Source organism: Terrapene carolina, unplaced genomic scaffold (assembly GCF_002925995.2).
Source record: "Terrapene carolina triunguis isolate 2854851 unplaced genomic scaffold, T_m_triunguis-2.0 Scaffold69, whole genome shotgun sequence".
NCBI lineage: Eukaryota > Metazoa > Chordata > Testudines > Emydidae > Terrapene > Terrapene triunguis.
The window spans coordinates 795692-818604 of NW_020664420.1; the positions used below are offsets into that span (position 1 = coordinate 795692).

At 44.8% G+C, this 22913-nt stretch overlaps 1 protein-coding gene across 50 annotated transcripts in view; it reads right to left on the reverse strand.

The window, feature by feature from the left end:
* Nucleotides 1–22913, reverse strand: part of CELF4 (CUGBP Elav-like family member 4) — an 833225-nt gene that overhangs the window by 481261 nt on the left and 329051 nt on the right. The window lies entirely within an intron of this gene.

Genomic DNA, 22913 nt, shown 5'->3' on the forward strand with positions numbered 1-22913 from the left:
CCATTTGCACAATTAGTGCTGGCTGAGAAATGCCTTGGTTGGCAAAGCATTCTCTTTTATCCTCTCCCCTGCCAAGATCTCTCCCTGGGACGCAAAGCAGGGAAATATTAGAGATGGGTTTGCCTGCAAAACTCAGATCTGGTTCGGGATTTCAAATATCCTTGAAGTTCAAGGGTCTCCAGGAGCTCAAAACTGCAAGATACACTGAGTACTATTCCCCCAAATGGTGGGGATGTAAAAGAAATACATTAGGAAAGAAGATACAAGTGCATTACCATCACTATTGGGGGAGGGGAAAAGGCTTTGGAAGAGGATAGGGCACTAGATCAGGATTTAGAAAATCTGGGTTCTGTTACACTTCTGTTTAACCCTGGGAAACTCTTTCGTCCTGATCTTGCAAACTCTATGCATATGTTTGGCTTTTGCTTGGACTCCAATGACACTCAGTTAAAGCACATGCATAAGCGTTTGCAGAATTGGAGGCTTAACGACTTTGTCTGTCTTGTCAGTTTAGATTGTGAACTCTTTGGGGCAAGGATAAAAACTTTCACACTAAACTCCTAACGTTATTGTGGACACGTCTCGGAACCAAACGTAAGAACGGCGGACTGGAAGGGACCTCCTCAGTCACTGAGTCTAGTTTTCCTGCTCTCACAAGCAACCCCCTCCTATAAACTCATCAGAAATGTATCAAGCTTGAACATACAGACATTTTGAAGGTTGAGCCATTACTAATTAGTGCTGTCTTTTCACTATTTGGGGTTTGGGTTCATTATGATCATGGAGATTTGGGGGATTATTATTTCCACTAAATGAACTGGATTTCTTTTTTATATATACCTCTACCCCGATATAACGCTGTCCTCGGGAGCCGAAAAATCTTACCGCGTTATAGGTGAAACCGCATTATATCGAACTTGCTTTGATCCACCAGAGTGTGCAGCCCCGCCTCCCCCGGAGCGCTGGGGCCTGGTGAAATAGCCACATTTGGGTGGAGGGTTCATAATTAAAGACTGGGCCGAGGGGGGAAGTTTGGATCCAAATTTTGATCTGAATCTTAACTGTTTCCAAATTCAGATACAAATACATTGCTCTCCTTGGAGAACAATGCTTTCTGCATGATCCTTGATGGCTGAGAGCTCCTGGGTTCTGTTCCTGGCTCTGGCTCTGGCCTGGTGAGTGAACAGGAAATTTACTTAATGCCTCAGTTTACCCATCTGGATTGTGTGAATCTACTGTACACCATGCCATGAGGCTTAATTAATGTTTGCAGATTACCGCTCAAGCTTTGCTTCACAGAATGTTCTCTAGAAGTGCAAATCCTAAACATTTTTTCTTTCCTAGGCACACTCATCCCTTTAAAAATACCTTTCCCTCCCACTCACTCCTGTATCATTGACCCTGAAACAAAATAAAGGAAGCTTGGATTAATTGTGATATCACCTGTAAGGGCCATGAGTTACCACTTCCCAATCCCCCCTCTCCACACACCCACACCACAGCCCCCTTTGACCTCCCAGGAATAAGGGAAGGATTTTCAATTAGGCATCAAATTAATAAGGCACCTCTGATGCTCCATTCCTGCAGGAAGACATTAGTAATTTGTTTGTTCCAAAGGCACCACTCATATTCACACAAAATGGCATTTAAATGTTAATCGAGTCAGGGGATGGGGAGCGCTTGCCAATCACTACGCAACTTAAGGTCAAGGTTTTTGTCTTAAAGGAGGACTCAATGTTAATTTTAAATTTAAAATTCTTGACAGATAGCAGGTTTTCAAATGCCTGCTACAATCTGGCTTGTTTGATTCATTTTAATGAGTAAGTAACTACTGGCAAAATGAAGGTTTCCCATGTCTTCAAGGAAATGGAAGGGCAAAGAGGCACAGTGGACTAATCCTGCATCCACTACAGGGAACAGGAAGCAAAACCAATTTAGACGCCTATTCATCTCCTTGCTCCCCATATAGAGACCAAAAAAGAGTAATTTACATTCCCACAAACGTGAGGCAATTATTGGAGGTTTCAGTTAAAAAAAAAAAAAAGTTCTGAATATCGAATTCAGCTTTGACTTTTAGTGCTGGAGGAACATTTTGTGTGTGTGTTTCTTTCAGTTCCTTTGATACATTTCTTTTTAACCTTCAGAGTCTGTCTTAGAAACGGGATAAGGAACCTGTGATCTCTCAATGCCTTTATTCCAAACTCATGAACCAAAGAGAAGATAGATCTCTATGCATCAGCTAGCAGTGCGCAGAATGAAATTGTCATTAACATATATGTGTGTGTGTGTACACATATATACACACACAAGGGATTAGGCTGTCATAGTCCTTACTCAGTCAGGAAGGCTGCCCTTTACTCTCTTGCGGAGATTGTGATTTGAAGCATGGAAGGGAGAGCAGGGGCTACTCACCTGATATCCTTATTGCAAGTATCTGGATAAGGAAGGGGTGAAGAGGGATGGAAAGAAGCCAAAGTGGCCAGCCGGGCACATAGTAAGGGGCGAAGTAATTTACTGTCTCCACAGAGTTATGGGAGAGCTAAGAAAGAACTGCGCTTCTGATCTGCTCCTAGATCAGTGCAGTTACATTCTGTCCCTTACTCAGAGCGGATTGTAGAATTACAATCTACCCCATGGTAATTTTCATATATATATATATATATATATATATATATATATATACACACACACACATACACACTCACATATATACATATACATATATACACATACGCATGTGTGTGTGTGAGAGAGAGTATAAAATAGGCCTATGTTACCGCTTAATTTTAATGAACTGTTACCCTTCATAATAAGAGAAGATAACATTTTTAAAAGGCTAATCATAGTTATAAGAACTCTACATTGATCTTTACGGTCTTTCGTCTGAGATCTCCAAGCACTAGCAAACACTAGTTCAAGAAGGTTCCCGATCCTAACCTCTCCCCCGAAAGCATTTTGACAGACAATCAAAGTGTCAGTGAACCCTCAGTTCAGAGCACGTCATTGAAGCCACACAGACGTCCGCATTTAGACATACTCTACTTTAACACTGACTTTAGAGCATGCTAACTCTGGAGGGTGGGGGAAGGAAGGAGAAAATGGAAATAAGGAGAGCAGAATCCAGACCAAGCCATGATTTTAGATTCTAACAGGTCCATTGTTTTGTGTGCTGTGTCAAACTCCCCTGCAGTGCAGAATAGATTAAGGATAGACATACGCCTATAACAAAGGTTTAAGAAAGGTAGAAGTTAAACCTAGATTTGTTATGAATCAGTGTCTATATCCACAGGGATAACCCAAGTAACTAGAGATGGCCTTGAGCTGCATAATTTATATTCTGGTGACTCCCAGAAACCCGAGTCAGGGTAGAGGCTCCATTGTGCTAGGTGCTGTACAAACATGCAGGAAAACAAGGTCCCTATCTCCAAAAGATGATCATTTAAGATAAATAGAAAAGGGTTTATTAGTTAGGCCCCGGTGGGACATCACTGGGACCACTCATGGCAGTATAGTTGAGCAGGTTAGTAACAAAGGAAGCGTGTTCTCATGGTCAAAGCACTAAAGTAGGACTTGGGGAACTGGAGTCCAATTCCCTGCTCCATCAGAGATTTCCCATGTGACCTTATACAAGTCACGTAGTCTCTCTGTGCCTCGGTTCCCCATGTAAAAAGGAATAATAGCACAGCCCTGCATAGGGCGTGGTGAGGATAAATATGTTTAAAGAGGAGTGTGAGGTGCTCAGGTACTCTGGTGATAAGCCCCCTGTAAGTACCATAGTGTTTGCAGGACTGGAGTCTGAGATTGTTAGCTTTTGGGGAATGGCTAGCACAATGGCCCTTGACCCAGAACCAGAGCCTCTACATGCTACAATATTAATAATTTGATCATAAACCAGCATCTTCAATAGAGGCGGGTGTTCCATTCACACTTCACCACCACCACAGAACAGACACATGCCATTTTAATGATCAAACCATATATTAGCAGCACTCTGTAGGGTAATATAAAATTATGTCATTTAAGACTGTGTGATGCTGAACACCCATTTAACTGCCATTGATTCAGTGAAGGTACTAAGCATCCCACAAACCTTGTAAGGTCGAGTAAATCAAGTCATAAAGAATCATAGAAATAAGAGACAGCAGATACCCGCTAAGTTAGCTAGTCCACCCCTTTCCTAGTACACAATGGTTCGCTACTGTATATTTCCCAGCTTTTTGTCCTCTATAGTTCTACAGTAAGTGAGTCAAGCAATAGAGCGTTGATACTTTCCTTGGGAGATGGTTGCAGAGTCAAATTGACTCCAATGATAGGGAATTTTTCCTGCGATTCAGCCTAAGCCTCTTTCTCAATTTTATCTCGTTGCTCCAGTTTGTGGAGTTTATCCTAAATGCTGGCCAGTTATTAATCTGTAATGTAGTTGGCAACTTGAGTTACCCTTGCATTTGTCCATGTTAGGAAATCATGGAGGTAGTAAGTTGCTGAGTTCCTTTCTTCTGTATAACACACTCTCTCACACACACACACACACACACTCTCACCCTGCTGGTCCTGAATGGTCATTTGATCTATCTGTGGCAGACAACTGGATTTCCTTACAGTGTCACAGCGGGTGTGATAGCGCGAAGTTGATACAGAGCGGGTATGTGACATAGTAACTTTTTTTTAAACGTACCAGAACAGACCGAGTTGATTACAGAAGAGTATCCCATAAGGCCAATCTTCCAACGACTGGCACCAAATTCTGTGATTAATTGGGAATGAGGAAAATAGCCCCAAACCTTCAGACTGGAAACAAATCTAAACTTTTAGGTTTGATGACATTTGGTTAATATAACACAGTGACTGGCGCACAATGGACATAATGGGGCCACGGTCTTGATTGTGGCCTCTAGGTACTACTTCAATACAAATAAATAATAATAGTAATAACAGTTGTCCCCTCCCAATAGAAACCAAAAAAAAAAAAAAAAAACCACCCCAAGCACAGCTTCTTATCGCTGGAGAAGAGCCAAAGACTGGGGCTGGCTGGAAAACAACATTTCCATTTTGTGAAAGATTTCAAGGTTTTGGAATTTATTTCCACTCTGATGTGGAATGAGCCAAACCTGGGTCTACTCCATCCCAGGGTAATGCCCTCACCACCAGGCTGTACTGTGGTGGGTGGGTCTGTTGGTCTGTCTAGCCAATTCCACATTAGACCTGAGAAAACTTCCCAAAGGAAATGTCATTGCAACTGACATGTTTCCACTAAATGTTTTGGTTTCCGTGAAATGGAATTTCCCAAAGGGGGGGGAGGGGGGAAGGTTTGTTGAAAGTTTTTCAACCTGCTCTACAAAAGGCCTTTTAACGTGGGACTTGTTCAGGTACTGTGGTGATGGACACCCATAGAAAACCCAAAGACAGAGAGATTTCCAACCTATCCATAAGCAAGAAATATTGGCCATTAGAATTCCAACCTGACACAAGATACTCGGTTGAGTTTGGGTAACCGTTGGATAAGCATCCATCCATTGCCTTTTGTGGTTTATGCATTTTTGTGAGTCCCCTGCTGTGCGACATCATGAATTGAAATTATACCATTGACCAGAGAAGCAAAATACAATGGCACTTCCATTGACGTGGAAGTGCATTCCCTTCTGTCCCGTCTCTCTCTGGAAAGGCCAGGGAAGGAGTTACGGTCCAGATGAACCAAGCACACGAGTGCAATGTGCATGCCGGGGTCTGGCCGTATATTCATTATATTAATCACTTCCGTTCCTCCTTGTGCAATTTGGGTAAAGCCACCACACAAAGCCCGACCTCTGCATGGGACAAGCTCCCTGCCTCCTGACGGGCGGCAGTAAATGGGTGTGTAATTAAACCCAGTGTTCCGACAGGCCAGGTCTCCGCGGTGACCTGGCCTCCCACCTCTGGCTGACTTTTCAGATTGAATCCGGCACGGACCACCGAAGCCGGGAAATGGCTAGCGCTGCAGCACAGCACAACAAAGGACGAGGGGTCTGAGTAAATTAAAACACATTCCCCCACCCCCGTCCCTTTGGGGCAGCATAGACCAGCAGAGGCTGCAGTCTGCCAGGTCACTCTATGTTGAAACAGAGTCTGAATCCAGAGGAGGAACGTGTGGCAGTTGTTTATTCTCTAAATAGAACCTAAACTGTTCCTAAGGCAACTATTTTTATATGGCAGCAAACAAAGGCCCTGCCCACAGTCAGCACCCATTGTGCTTGGCACTGTGCAGACATATAGTAAGCAAGAGTCTCCACCCCCAAAGAGTTCACAGACAAACAGACAGAGGCTGGGAGACAGGGGTTGTTGTTATTTTATAGATGGGGAACTGAGGTACAGGGAGGACACATTAGGTGTTTGTAGCACACCAAGGAATTAAACCCAGCTCTTCTGAATCAGAGCCCAATGCCTCTACCACAAAACCATCCTTCCTTTTTAGAGTAACTTTGATTTTGAATAGATTTAAGCTGCTTCGTTCTCAGGGTCGGGCGGTGAGGTAGGGAACTGCTCTGTTCCTCCCTCCCCCAAATAATCAGACAATCCACACAAAAAGCAATCAGATTGAAGGTTACATCTTGGTCTTCTCCCAGGTCCAGCATCTACAGGATATTCTGTGTGCATTACTTAGAACACCTTTAAAGCACAACTTTAGCATATCATAGAATCATAGACGATTAGGGTTGGAAGAGACCTCAGGAGGCCATCTAGTCCAACCCCCTGCTCAAAGCAGGACCAACCCCAACTAAATCATCCCAGCCAAGGCATATGCTGTTCAATGTTAGCTCTGGGAGGCATCCATGTTCTGGTCGGAAGTAATTACCCCAGACTTGGGGTTACTATAGGCACGTGTAACTCCCACAAACTCTGCGTGAGGCGGGGCTGGGTTATCGATAGGGCAGCAGGGGTGTAATGATAAAGTAAAGTAGGCTACAATCTGTGGAGATCCAGGCTGAAAGTGAGACCGTCGTGTAAAGGGAAGCTCCACAATACATCTGAATGAAAAACAAAATCTCAATTAAATGTCTCTTATTCTTTATGCCTTTCCTTGCCAAGTCTGTCAATTACTGTTCAAGGGACCCCAGTAATAGAAGTGTTGTCTACTGGGTGAAGCAAGGGACTGGTGGTCAGGACTCTGAGATAATGGGCCAGATTCTCATTTAAACTTCGGTCCATTTACACCATCCTGGCAGCGGAGAGGGGCCTTAAAATGTAATGTGACTGCCACCCACATTAAGGCCCTTTTACACTGTGGTAAAGGAATCTCAGTGTAAACAAGAATCAGGCCTTTTATTCCCAACTCTGTCATGGGCTCCCTGTGGCACCTTTGGCAAATGATCAAACATCTTAGTGCCTCCGCTCCCCCGTTATAATAGCAACATAGGAATTGCCACACTGGATTAGAACAGTGGTCCATCTAGTCCGCTGCCTTCTGCTCACACCAGACGTGTCCAGTACCAGAAGCTGCAAGAAACCCCCCTAATGGACAGTTATGAAATAACCTGCCCTTAAAGAAATGCTCTGCCATTATAATAATCTTTCTAGGTTCCTGTGTGCTAGATCCTGTCTTAGGGCTGGTCTACACCCAGCCGCTAGTTCGGCGGCTGGGGCTCGAAGTTCCGGGTTCGACTTATCGCGTCTGGTCTGGACGCGATAAGTCGAACCAGGAAGTGCTCGCCGTCGACTGCGGTACTCCAGCTCAGAGAGAGGAGTACCGCGGAGTCGACGGGGGAGCCTGCCTGCCGCGTGTGGACCGCGTCTGAACCGCGGTAAGTTCGAACTAAGGTATGTCGAATTCAGCTACGTTATTAACGTAGCTGAATTTGCGTACCTTAGTTCGAATTGGGGGGTTAGTGTGGACCAGGCCTTAGTGAGTGTTCAGAACTCTGCTTAATTTAATATAGAATCATAGACTATTAGGGTTGGAAGAGACCTCAGGAGGTCATCTAAGCAGGACCAACACCAACTAAATCATCCCAGCCAGGGCTTTGTCAAGCCAGGCCTTAAAAACCTCTAAGGATGGAGATTCCACCACCTTCCTAAGTAACCCATTCCAATGCTTCACCACCGTCCTAGTGAAATAGTGTTTTCTAGTAGTATCAACTATCAGTAGTATCAACTATCAATATTATCAACTACAAATGTCATAACCAGTCTGTTTACTCCCTCTTCCACATCATGGATGAAGACGTGAAGACAGATAAGATCACGGCAGTCTTTCTGTAGACACTTCCTCTCAGTTGGATACTCAGTGGTTGATCATTACCCTTGTTTCTGGTCCTTCAATGGAAGGGACAGTCTCTAAGCCAATTTGAATTTCCTTTTGAGGGAAAGATTTTGAGACACTGAACATCAAATTCTTTACTCAAATCGCAACGGATTATCTCTCCTGCTTTCCTTCATCCACTGATGGGATCGTGGTTAAGACCATCCTGTTGATGGCTCATAATTCTATTGACCGCTAGAAGTTTAGGGATTTTGTCCCTCTTTATATTCCATTATTTGACTTTGATAGAAGTTAGATTTATAGGACAATAGTTGACAGGATCAGAAATAAGAAACAAAAATGATCTATTTCTGCTGGTCATCCAGTCATTTTCCTCACCGATGACTGAACTTTCCTCCCTGTATATTTTCTACTATTTTGTCTAATACACTTGTAAATAGACCAAGCTGTGGCTCTTCCACAATTGGGAGATTGTTCCATGGTCTTATATACTTCACTAACAAGTAGCTTTTTATTGCTGATCTTCATCTTAATATTTCCTTTGTTTAATTGTATCCCATTCCTCTTAGACATGTCCCCATAGATCACGTTAAATAAGTCCCCCTCAGTCATTGATGCCCATACCCCTCACATGGGTGTGTTTATTTCTCAGCCCCTTAGTCATCTCTCAGCCAAACAAAGACCTTATATTGAGATCCTGATTCAGCAAAGTACTCGTACACATGGGTCCTTAAAGAACATGGACACTCCCATTGAAGTCAATGAGATTATTCACATTCTTAAAGTTACATGTGTGTTTAAGTACCTTAGTCCTTATAAAATGTGTGTGTGTGTGTATGTGTGTAGAACATCCAATCTTGATTGACAAATGGTCAGTAATGAAGAATCCACCATGAGCCTTGGTAAATTGTTCCAATGGTTAATTACTCTCACCATTAAAAATTTATGGCTTATTTGCATCTGAATTGATCTAGCTTCAACTTCCAGCCAGAGGATCATGCTGCTAGACCTTCCCTGCTAGACTAGAGTCCATTAGTAAATATTTGTTCCCTAAGTAGGCACTTATAGACTGTGATCAAGTCACCCCTTAACATTCTCTTTGTTAAGCTAAATAGATTGTGCTCTTTGAGTCTCTCACGATAAGGCAGGTTTTCTAATCCCTTTATCATTCTTGTGTCTCTTCTCTGATTCCCCTCCAATTTCTCAACATCCTGCTTGAATTCTGGGCACCAGAAATGGACCCAGTATTCCAGCAGTGGTCTCCAATATACAGTGCCGAATATACAGAGGTAAGATAAACTCTCTACTCCTACAAAAGAGTCCCTTCTTAATGCACCACATTAGCTCTTCTGGCCACAGCATTGCACAGGGAACTCCTATTCCCCAAACTCTCCATCATGACCCCCAAATCTTTTTCACTACTTCCCAGGATATAGTACATGAAAGTATGGCCTGTATTCTTTGCTCCTAGATGTATACATTTACATTTAGCCATATTAAAATGCATGTTGCTTGCTTGCCCCCAGTTTACCATGCTACCTGGATCGCTCTGAATCAGTGGCCCGTCCACTTTGTTATTTACCACGCCCCCAATTTGTGCGTCATATGAAGATTTTTTCAAGGATGATTTTATGTTTTCTTCGACGTCATTGGTAAAACTGTTAATTAGTGTAGGGCCAAGAACAGATCCTTGGGGTACCCCACTGAAACACACCGGATCGATGATGATTCCCCATTTGCAATTACATTTTGAGATCTATCAGTTAGCCAGCTTTCCATCCACTTATTGCGTGCCATGTTAATTTTATATCATTATAGTTTTTTAATCAAAATGTCATGCAGCACCAAGTCAAACACCTTACAGAACGCTAAGTGTATGATATCAACATTATTACCTTTAACAACAAAACTTGTAATCTCATCAAAAATATAGCAAATTAGTTTGACAGCATCTATTTACCATAAACCCATGTTGATTGGCATTAATTATATTACCCTACTTTAATTCTTTATTATTCAAGTACGCTATCAGCTGCTCCATTATCTTGCTGAGGTTGATGTCAGGCTGACAGGACTATAATTACTCAGTTCATCCCATTTACCCTTTTTAAATAGTGGCACAGCATTAGCTTTCTTCCAGTCTTCTAGAACTTCCCTAGTGGTCCAAGACTCCTTGAAAATTGACATTAGCAGTCCAGCTATCTCCTTAGCCAGCTCTTTTAAAACTCTTGAATGCAAGGTATCTAGACCTACTAATTTAAAAATGCTGAACTTCAGTAGCTGCTGTTTTACAGCCTCCTGAGATACTAGTGGAATGGAAAGAGTGTTATGAGACTCCATCATCTGTTTTTTCCCCCAAATACAGAACAGAAATATTTATCAAACACTTCTGCTTTTTCTATTCTTATTATTAATAATATTCCATTTTTATCTACCAATGGACCAATACCATTGTCAGGATTATCTTTGTTCTTAATATACTTTTAAAAGACCTCCTTTGTTTCATTGATTAATTTTGTTCTCAACATTGTGATTCTGTGCTATATGAGTCCTCATATCTTCCCTCTTTGAACCCTCCCCTTTAATGACTCGAGAGCTGGAATCTCCAGACTTCTACACCTGGCTCTGTCATTGATTCTTTGTTTGATGGTGAGCTAGTAAATTAAATTCTCTGCCTTACAGAACAGGCTCTTTCAAATTCCTTCTGCTCTGGAGAGTGACTTCCATTCAGCAACACTTACAATAAAGAAAGGAAAAAAGACACCTCCTTTCATAGGGACTAGGACCCATTTTAAAGGGACAGGCCTGCAGCCTTCCTGGATGTAGAGATGGGTCTGAGCTAGATCTGTCTGGGATTTTGCTGACGTTTATTTTTAACTGGAAAATGTTGATTTGTCCAACCCAAAACTGTTGGCATGAAACTGGTTTTGTCAACCCTCCTGTTTCGCAACCTTTTGTGAAGAAACGGTTTCGAAATTGTCAATGTCTCGTTTTGACACATTCAAAACAAAAAACAGTTTTGCTTTTTGATTCACAATGACTTTTTGTTTTGAACACTTTGTTAAGTTACACTAAAGAAAACATTAAAACAATTCAAAATGGTCCGAATCAAAGCAAAACGTTTTGACTGGCCTTATTCTTTTCCTTTTGTTTATTATTTACTTATGCAAGTACTGGATTATCGGCCGGTGAACATTTTCAACATCTTAATGTTTTATTCCATTCTGGGATGGGGGAAAATCTCAAAATCTCAAAAACTCTCCCGGGATGGGGAAACCATTTCCTATTCAGCGCTAGTCTAAACGATAGACCTAGCCCAAACTTTCTAAAGATCTGGGATTGTTCAAATCCAGGGTTTCAATTCAGCCCATTATAGAGGAAGGGACCAGCTTCAGAACGCAGGAACATTCAAGTCAACAGGTTCAGTTCTGACCCATCTCTAGCCAAACAGAGACCATGCTGCCTATGCCATCGGGGCACCATGCGGATTACTTAGTAAGGGCTTGGGAGAACGGTATAAATGTTATGCTTATGAGCCTTTCCAATTCCTTGGGCTGGTGTCGGTCGGCTGAAATTGCCGTTAATGCTTTTTTGACCTTTCTGCACAGCAACCTTTAGCAACTAACCTCCCTTTGCAGGCTGCTGCTACTTGATCCCTTTGACCCACCCCAAGCCTGGAGCAGGGTTATTTACAATCAGAATGAAAGCAGGAGCCAAAGGGCCAGTGAGCGAGTTCTGAAGCCCGGGTAGGGATCAGTGACATGAAAACCAACAAGAGAGAGAGACCCGCTTTCCAGCAGCCTCCTTCTGCAGTTCTCAGTGTAAGAGGCGGGGATGGAGGGGGAAATGTAAATCAAATCAAAAGGAGTTCTAGATAGAGCAGAAGTGACATTTGGAGCTGTAAAACCTTAAAGTCAATATCATTACCTCTGATATTTACTGTAGCATACAATGCTCAGATGAAATGGTAAAGTTCATCTATCTTCCAATATGTACTACATCAGCATGTGCACTGTTTTCTGTTGGACTTAACTTAATTGTCCTGTGTGATTGTCCACCTACGTTCCAGTCGGTGCTCATGACAATTCAAACCCACTTCATTGGTGGGTGGCACGTTTTTGCTAGAATCCAGCCTATGGACTGGTAACCTTGTTCAGCAGCCTTCTATCAGGGATATAATTATAACTGGCACTAAGAGGGGAAAACTAAAGCGTGTGTGTGGGGGGGGGGGGGGGGGGCAGATTTAGAGTGGGGGGGGGGGGAGTCAGGATGAAGGAAGGCAGTTTAGTTTCACACTTAGGCAGGGAAACTGGGAATCAGGGCTTCCTAGAGTTAATTGCTAATTCTGGAAGGAAGTGTTCTCTAGTGTTTAGAGCAGGTTGGGCTGATAGTCAGGACTCCTGGGTTCTACTCATAGCTTTAGAAAGGAGTGGGATCTAGTGGCTAGAGCAAGAAAGGACTGGGAGGAAGGATAACTGGGTTCTTCTCTCCGAAGGAGTTTAGAGCAAGGAACTCCTGGGGAGAGTCATACAGAACTTTGCATTCTGAGTGCTCTGAGCACTTTTTTTTTAATTTGGTGTCATACCCCTGACAACCCTCCTGAGTTTGGGACCCTTTGTAAAGCCTAACCTGAACCGGGACAAAAAACCCCAAACTTTGAAATTTGTCACAAAAACAAAACATGGGGGGAAAAATTGTTTGGGGTTAATCAACAATGTTTTGTTGTTGAGCTTTTTTATTTTTAACAGAAAATAGATTTCAAAATGAAAAATCAAAATGTTTCATTCCAAAAATGCCGACATGGGAAGTGTCACCATTTTTTAAATCCGTTTTTCATTTTTTTTGCCCCCTCACCCAAATGTTGTGGAAATCAATATGCTTTAGGGAAAATTTTGGCTTCAGCAAAATGGCATTTTCTGGGACAAAACTGTTTTGACAAAAATGTTCCAACCTGCTCTGTTCCAGACTGCATTACAATCATCCTCCCCACCTCCAGGAAGGAATAGGTAGAAGACTAAAAAGCACATTTGCCTAGTGGTTAAAACAGGACTGGAAGCCAAGAACTCCTAGGGGCACAGCTCTGTTGTGGAACTATGACAATTTACAGCAGGGGAGGATCTGCATTGATATTTCTAATTACATCTCAGATACTGACTTGCTCTGTGGCCTGGGGCAAGTTACATAACTTCCCTTCCTCAGTTTTCCCATCTTTAAAGTAGGGATAATACTACTGACTGACCTCATAGAGGGGCTGTATGCATCAGTTACTGTTTAAGAGCCACTTTCACGATGAAAGGAATGATCCAAGTGCTCCATTTTATTATTCATAAAGATGGAGTCACCTCCATCAGAAATGACCAGCAAGATGACGCCAATTGTCTTGACTTCAAAGGGGTCTCTGCTCATTTTCCTGCCTTTGTAATTTTACCCGAATGAACCCCTTTGATGTGATCAAGGGATGTGTTTGCCAGGTATGGCATTATCTTAAGCAGGAGATCAAGGTGCCTCCTTTCTCTGGTCTCTCTCTCCGGAAAACTGTCGTCTGATGACTTGGCCTTTGAGAAGGATTACGGTTATTACTGCAGCACATACTAATGCAGGAGTAAGTGAGACCAAGATAGAATATGGAAGTTAACACCAGCGCTTTCCTCCGAGCGAGCGGAATGCAGGGCAAAGCACCTAAAGTTCCTTAAAGGGGAATTGAAAAGCTGTCACTTTCCTGCCAAGATCTAATCTCATTGTTCCACGTTCCCCCGGCAACTGCTAATTATAATCATAATGATGCTTTCCACACTTTACTAGCTGTTCCTGGGCGGTCAAGCACTTTAGGCGGCTGCCTGGGTTTGCTTCCTTTCTTTTCTTCACCCAGGGTTCGGCCCAAAGATGTGCACCTGGGAGGCAGGAGTTCATGTTATTGTAATGCTGACAGACCCCGGTCATCGGTGGGCAGGATCGAATCTGGGGCCTGTGGAACTTATTGCATGAGCCTCTACTGCATGAGCTAAAAGCCAACTGGCTGTAAGCTAAGGCTGTAGAGCAAACTCATTTTATCTCTCTCTCTCTAAGTGGTCTCAGAGCCACTAGATGGGACAGAACACCACACCCAGAAGGTATGTGGGTTACACTATCACAGCACTTTTCATTCTCTAGATCACAAAACACTTTATGAAGGCGGTCAATGCCATCACCCCCTTTAACAGACCAGAAAACTGAGGCATAGGGCGGGAAGTGACTTGCCCAAGGTGACATAGCAGGCCAGTGGCAGAGCTATGAACTGAATGGCACTCTCCTGAGTCCCATGCCAGTGCCCTACCACCCTTACGCGATACTTAAAGAGAGATTGTGGAGCTGATGCCTCTTTTGTAGCAGGGAGCCAGGCGGGTGCTGAAATGATGTGCTCCTCCCAGGCCGGGAGTGGGAAGAGGAGGGGAAGCTCAGGCCCAGCTCTGCTCCTGGTCTAGTCCTTCCCCTTGCCTAAAAACTGGCTGCCCTGCCTTTCTCTACGTCCTCTGAAATGTACAAGGCTCCTCCCCATCAGCCAGCCCCACTGACTCCCCTCTTCAGATCTCAGGGCTCTGCTCAGAATGGGGCTGTTTTGCATTCCACATTTGCCACTAGCCTGCTCCTGCTTGTTTCTACCATCTCTCCTCTACCCCCTGTTTCCTCCTCCTCTTCTAGCACCAAGTCCAACTCTCTGCCGGCACCAATGGTGAGAGAGCCTTCTCCTCTGCAGCAGATTTCCCCACTCTCTTCATCTCAGAGACTGTCTTCTAAAACCTCCCCTACCAATATGCCCTTTTCACCCTTGCACACACCTCTCAAACAATATGCAAGTAGGCAGCGGGGCGAGAGCAAGTGTTCCTGGGGCTGGGTCCTCTGTTCAGCCCACCAGGTTTAGCAGCAGCAGGAAATTGACACTTGACTCTACAGACGTTTGAACTCTGTTAATTATTTGCGGAGACTGTATTTGTGCAAGGCGCTGTACAAAGTATGGTGCATTAGAATGGCCCTCTCCCAAATCAGGTCCCATTCTGTAGATACGTAACCAGATTCTGATCTCAGTTACCCTGAAGTGAATCGACTGGGCTCAATTCTCAGTGACACTGAGGCCTTTTTATGTCACTTTGAGAGCACAAAGGGGCCTTAAACTGAGTGGAAACATCCGCCCAGGAATAGCTCTCCTAGCCAGTGTCCGGGATTTACATCAGCCCTGCCCTCATCCCCCAGGGTAGGGATGGAGCAGGGGGCACTGGGGTCCTGACCAGAGTGCTCTGCTCTACAGCTATTCTCTGCTGCCCTGGGGGACATGGGAAGCAGAGCACAAGTTAGAGCAGACCCAAGGTGTCTCTAAAATACACAGACTCCAAACACGGGGAACACAAAGGTGGCTAAAATCCTGCCCTCCCCCTCGTCCCTGTCCCAAGCACAGGAATGGAGTCACCAAGAACCGGGCTGATGAAGGTCAGTGGAGTCACCCTGATTTACACCGGCGTAACAAGGCCAGAATCAGGCTCACCATACCAAGCTGTCTGGAATCTCCCTTACAAAATGTTTCATTGGAGTTTTCTCAGGACTCTCGCAAAGCCTCCGACACCTGATCTGAAAGGCCAGTACATGGATTACGGGTCCAAAAATGGACCGTATTCGCTCCTCCCAGACTGGCCCCTAAGGAACTGGGTTGAAAGCTTTGTGTCTGGGCTTGCCAGAGTAGATCTAAGTGGTGCAATTACAAGACACTCACTTGGTGTCCGTTCAGGCATCCAAATGAGAATCAACTCCCTTCTGAAGCCAGAGGGAAGCTGAATGGGAGAGAACGCCCAGACCAATCAGCTGCTCCTCACTGCTGGAATATTCCTCAAAGGGGAGCTAAGGTGACACACTAATGAATCAGGTATTTCAATACCAACAGGTCCACCCACCCAACCCACACCCGCAGAGTCTGCGATGGATCTGAGCCCTCAGAAAGCGAAAAATACTCCTCTCTCTCTCTCCCTTAAAACTGTAAAGTTCAGGTAAGGACATTGGAGATCGTTTGTACAGACACTTTTCCGTGGGCTGGAAGGAAAGTGGATGGAGCCGATTGCATCTGGCAGGCAGGGTGTGCGTTTGTAAACTAGAATCAAACCTTTGATGTGTTGCTACCTTTAAAAGATTCCCTTTCCTCTTCCTCCCCCCCCCCCCCATCTTGTTTTAGGCACCATCCCCCTCTCTCAAGATTCTGCTGGAAGAAGAGAGCGTCATTCTTTGTATCGCTCTAGCACTCAAATCAGAGCACTTGTTGGGTGAGGTGCTGTGCGAACACAAAGGATAAACAAATGTGATTGTGACAGTAGACATATATATAGGCCTTTTGATCCATAGGTCTCAATGCACATTACAAAGGCAAAATCATTATCCCCATTTTACAGGTGGGGAAACTGAGGTGCAAAGAGGGGAAGTAACTTTCCTAAGGAAGGCAGAATGGCATAGCAGAATGAGCACTGGACTCAGGAGAGCCACATAGTATCCCCGGCTCTGACACTGGCCTGCTGGGTGACCTCAGGCAAGTCACTTCACTTTGCAGTGCCTCGATTTCCCCATCTGTAAAATGGGGATAATGCTACCTCCTTTGTACAGTGAGACCTATATATTTTTGTCACACAAATCATGGGCAGAACTGGGACTGGAAACACCGACCTTCTGAATCCTCAGCCTGGAATTTAATCATTGGACTATGCTATTTCCCTCAGATACGATGCTAGTCTTGGGATCCCGTCAACCATCCTTTTTTCTGCTCAAGCATTCACATAAAGGCAGATTCTGGCCACAGCTAAACCTTTAGCCTATGGAATTCAATGGGAATTTCACGGTTTGAAGGGAGAGCAGAATTTGACTCAGGTGTATATTTTCCGAATACTACTAATAAATTATAATAAAAACTATCAGGAATATTTCCTTTTGAACAGCAAGAAAGAGTGTGACTGAAGGAACTAATTATCATTCACAGCCTGAGAAAGACCCTAAACAAATTCCAGGTTTTTCGCTCTGGTGGCTACACAAAAGGAGATTTAGGTGAAAAACAAAAAAAAACATACTTAGCAGCACTTTATTTACCCATTTAATTGATATTTCCTCTCAAAACCAAGCTGGTTTCATTGTCCAACGCTGGGTGATCTATTACTCAGCAAATAGACTGATCTAAGCTAGAGATGGGAGAGATCTTTGGGGACAGATTTTCAGGCAATTTATAGGCACAGTTACATGAAACGGGAACACTGTTGCACACCTCATTTGCACATGCAGTTATCAAAGCAGGTAACTCTGCAGGGTAAATACCCAATCAGCTATTTGTGTAACCAGTTCCTAGCCACAACGATAGTGACTGGGTATGCACATTAGTGCAATCGCACTGTGTTTTGCACTAGCACGCCTGCGGCAAACTGCTTTGTAAATCTGGCCCGTTCCAATTCCAATATCCAGTTCATATCAGTGCACGACTGTGGTATACTCAGGGCCGGTGCTACCATTAAGTGAACTAGGCGGTTGCCTAGGGTGCCAAGATTTGGGGGTGCCAAAAAGCGGTGCCCCCAAGTTTTTTTTTTTACAGCGTTCCTCCCTGAGCGTGCGGTCGCCGCTCCACTTCTCCCGCCTCCCAGGCTTGCAGCGCCAATCAGCTGTTTGGCGCCACAAGCCTGGGAGGGGAGGAGAATTAGAGCGGGGGCGGCGTGCTCGGGGAGGAGGCAGAGCAGAGGTGAGCTGGGGTGGGGAGCTGCCGCACGGCTCCCCGGGGGGGAGCTGCCGCGGGGGGGGGGCACCTCAGGGCAGAGGAGGGGGCAGGGAGCTGCTGCAGGGCTGGGGGGAGGGGCGCAAGGTGGAAGTTTCGTCTAGGGCGCGAAACTTCCTTGCACCGGCCCTGGGTATACTTGAAAGTACAGGACACAGAACTGAAAGCATATTTTCTCCCTCTTGTTTTAAATACCACAAGCGACGTGGTTCCACCACTGCCCTCGGAATGGCCATTGACATTCACAGAGTAACTGTTCTCAATATGAGGAAGAAATTTCTCTTGGTAGTCAGCCTAATTTTTTTCTTTGCTTAACTTAATCACATTTCTCTTAGCCAGAGTCCCACCCTGAACATAATTTCCTGCTGCATCATAAAGCTGCCGCTGTGTTTTCCTAACACAATCACTGCATTGCCAGTAGGTGTCTTACTGCTGCATGAAGAACTCAGAGCGAGCACAAGCAAGGAAGGGGGGGACTCTATTCTGCTTCCCCCCACAGGGTGTATGTAAATTTAAAGGTTAGTGTAAGTGTCCAGTGTTCCACAAGCCTGGGAGGGGACAAAGAAAGGAAGTTATCAGTAGATCACAAAGTACTTTACAAGGAAGACAAAGATCATTATGCCCGTTTTACAGATGGGGAAACCGAGGCACAGAGCACTGAGGTGACCAACCGGAGCCCTCATCCCCTCCTGCACCCCAACCCACTGCCCCAGGTCAGAACCCCTTCCTGCACCCTAACTCCCTCCCAGAGCCCACACCCCCCCTGCACTCCAACCCCATGCCCCAGCCCTGAGCCCCCTCCTGCACCCAAATTCCCTCCCGGAGCCTGCACTCTGCACCCCTTCCCATGCCCCAAACCCCTGCCCCAGCCCTGACCCCCCCTCCTCCACCCCAAACCCTTCATCCCCAGCCCCACCCCAGAGCCTGCACCCCCATTCAGAGCCCCCACCCCCTCCTGCACCCCAACCTCCTGCCCCAGGTTGGAGCTCCCTCCCGCACTCTAACTCCCTCCCAGAGCCCGCACCCTGCACCTGATCCCACACCCAACCTCCTGCCCCATCCCTGAGCCCTGTCCCGCACTCCAAACCACTCTGCCCCAGCCCAGAGCCCCCTGCTGTACCCCAATCCCCTCATCCCCGGCCCCACCCCAGAGCCCACACCCTCAGCTGGAGCCCTCACCCCAACCCATTGAAAATGAGTGTGGGGAAGAGCGAGCGATGGAGGGCGCGGGGATGGGACCTCAGGGAAGGGGCGGGGCAGGGCAGAGGTGTTCGTTTTTTTGCGATTAGAAAGTTGGCAACCGTACATATTGGTACCAATAAGGCTACACCAGGGAATTGTGCTAGGTCTGCTTTGACCTGAGGTTTCTATGCAGCAGACTCTGTTATACTTATATAATATTATGTGTTCTAGATTGCATATCTTACAGCTATACTAGGAGCACTTATCCCATACTCAAGGTCCCCTTTCCAATATATCAAAAGCCACAATAATCAAGAATTACACTGAGCTGCTAAAATATTAGAGAGAGAGAGAACACATTTTTGCAATGTTTTGAGCCTCCTGTCACTGGGAATTTTTAATGCATAAGAGGCAGAGTAATTTTCCTCCAGCTTCACATTAATTCCTACACAGTATGCATTGGGGATATTTTTTTTACAAGACATTTTAAAACTAGGCCTGAAAACAAGCAAAATCCATTACTGCGTTGCAGTAAATTCCTAAAGGATTCTACTCACTTCTGTTCCTACTTCAAAATGGCTACACACACACACAGCTTCTTTGAACGTGGTTGTCAGTGTATTTGAAGACCCACAATTTTGAAGGAAGGAAAAGAGGCGCAAGAAAGCTTACTCGGCAAATTTATTGTACTTCTTTAACTTCGTACTCAAAAAGCACAGACGGACATTTATGGCGCATCATCATTTTTAATTCCTATAAAGTGATTTCAAATGTGGACGCTCCTAACACTTAAAATAATGCCCAAGCCCAGCTTTATTCTCAAACTTGCAGCCACTAGAAAGACTCTGGGTTTCTCTATTCGAGATGGGCCTAAATCAGATCCCTAGATCCAGCCTGTGCCCAGAACTTTGGTAAAGTTAGCCTCCAGAACCATAATGATCTGAAACAAAAACCTAAACCTGAATAGACCCGTAAACTTTGAAATTCAGATGCCAGACAGGCTCAATTTTCTGTCTCTTTATGAGATCCCTTTCTTCTTAACAGAGAGAAAAAAATTAAACCAATTGAAGGTTCTTGTGATGTTTTAGAGTAAAAATATGCTACATAATATTGCAATAATAGAAAAGATGAGTGATCTATCGGGTCATCGCTAATGGAAAAGGGAGAGGGAAATATGTAGTGTTACAACTATCTGTAATTAGACAGACAGATCAGAAAGCTAGATGGTAGTATACAATAAGGCATGGTCCAACGCTCACTGAAGTCAACAGAAGCCTTTCTATTGACTTCAAAGGGCTCTGAACCAGATCCTAAGCAACCAAAAATCAGTGAGGGTTGAATATCAAACTCTTTAAAGGTTTAGATCCGGCACTTGTTCAATCTGCTGCGTTTGCAATAGTGGGATGGAGCTCTCATAAGAATCCCATGGTACTTCCCGCTTCCAAGTAGGGTAGAAATACATCAAGAGCTCAGATTATACAACACTTCCCGCTCCTTTAATAGCCCAGAAATGCATAGGCAGGTGAGAGTGAAAGGTTGCAAAAAATATCCAGATATTGTCAGTCTTAAAGAAGGTTTGACTCACGTTCAAAGACCAGCCAGAGAACTGGACTGGTTCTGATGTTCTCAAGGGATTCCCCAGACATCATTACTCATAACAACAGTAAATAAATAACCCCACTTAGCACTTTCCATGTTCACAGGGCTGCACACACATTAACGAACTCCTCACACGGCCTCTGGGAAGGAGGCGTGGGGTGTGTTCATTGTATAGATGGGAAAACAGACTGAGAAGTTAAAGCCAACATTTTCAAGAGAGCCAGTGGCTGTGGCTACCCCACTCAATCCATGCTGGTTCTGAATTTTCAGAAGCTGTGATTTGCATTGACTTCTGTTTGGCGTTCGGGATGCTCATCACCTCCCAAAATCCAACACTTGGTGTGTCAAGTCAAAGCACTTCCAAACTGAGGCACCTAAAATCAGAAGCCCTTGGGGAGACTTCGCCCTAAGTCACTTACCCCTGGCCACCCCTTGAGTCTGTGGCAAAGCTCGGATTAGAACTCAGGACTTCCTGACTCTCACCTCAACACTCCAGTTGCAAGCAGCTTCCTGGATGATCAGGCATCATTTATGAATGTGGCAACTAGGGTGGCCAGATAGCAAGTGTGAAAAATCGGGACAGGGGGCGGGGGTAATAGGCCTCTATATAAGAAGAAACCTCAAATATCGGGACTGTCCCTATAAAATCAGGACATCTGGTCACCCTAGTGGCAACAATTTGGCCTGGGTACTGGTAGGATGGGATTCCTGCATCACATCGGTCCTTTCACTGGAGAAAAAAATACACCCTACGTGCTCATATGACCTCTTTGCTGCTTTCTTCCTTCCGTGTATGCTGTTCAAGCCAGCGCGCGTCAAGATCAGGAAGAGCGGCGGTGAATTCAAGTGGCAAGCGTGGAACGGAAAAGCACTTTGTTGTCACAGCTGAGGTTTTTGGTCTCTTTCCCACAACTTCCTTGTGATGTTTTATTAACGCACACGTACAAAATCTAAACAGACACCGAGACTCCCCATCAACACAGAGGGGGAAGGTATCCGCTAGCAGGAGGGGGGGTGGAGGAGGAGATTTCATCTCAGTTCTATTTTTAAGGCCAAAAGAATGATTTTATTTTTAGACTTTCAAACAAAACAAGGGGAAAGAGAGCGAGCGGTATGTGTACCTTACAAGCGTGGTTTGGGTTAATGACTGCTGAGAAAGCACGTCCTGGGCCTCAGGAAAATAAAAGATCCATGCTCCTCCAATAAATTGCTCCTGTCGTTAACATATAAATGACCCCCCCCCCCTTCTCTTTCCCTTTGGACTTTGTATCATTGCCATCTATTCTGCAAGACAACAAAACAGCTGAACTCATCAGCAGAATTTATAGGCCAAGTATTTGCGCTGGTCATCAGTCTGGGCCAATGCCACAAAAGGGGAAAAGTAAAAAATCGAAAGAGGGGAAGTAGGGCTGTGCGTGTGTGTGGTGGGGAGAGGAGGGGCGAGGGCAGAGAAACTATCTCGCCTTGTGTGAGAATTTGTCCATGTGCGTTTGTAAGTTTGCCTGTATGTGATTAACAAAAATCTGTATCTGACTGTATGAGGTGTGACTGAATCCTGCCTTGCGTGAGTGTGGGAGTGATTCTAGCTTGCTTGAGAGATTGCATGAGAACGTGCATATGTAAGCAGTGGCTTGTTTGACTGAATGTGTGTGTGCGTGTGCATTGTATACATAAAGGTCTGCTTGTATGTGTTAGATTATTGGACAGTCTTTGTGGAAGGCAGCATGTGTTTACCGGGATTATAAAGGTGTGTACATGCTTGCTTCAGAGCGTGTCTGTGTTGTGGCCTGACTGCCTGCGTATGTTTGGGGGAGGTGACGTTTGTGCTGGCTCATTTGAGAGTCTAGGTGTGCGTCTTAAAGTTGCACGTGTGTTAGTGTGTTCTGGCTTGGGTGAGAGTCTCTGTGGGTCTGGTGCATGTGAATGTGTGTAATGTGTGTTTAACAGTCTGCATGTGTATGTTAAAGCGCAAAAGTGTGCGTGAGCACACACGCGTGTGCACGGACACGGACTTGTGCGTGAGTACGTTAAAGGGCATGCGAGAGCCTCAGTTGAAGAGGCTCCGTGTGCGTGTGTATATCTGCCCTTAAAAATTGCATTGCCGCAGCATATAAATATTTATATATGTAACTGTCA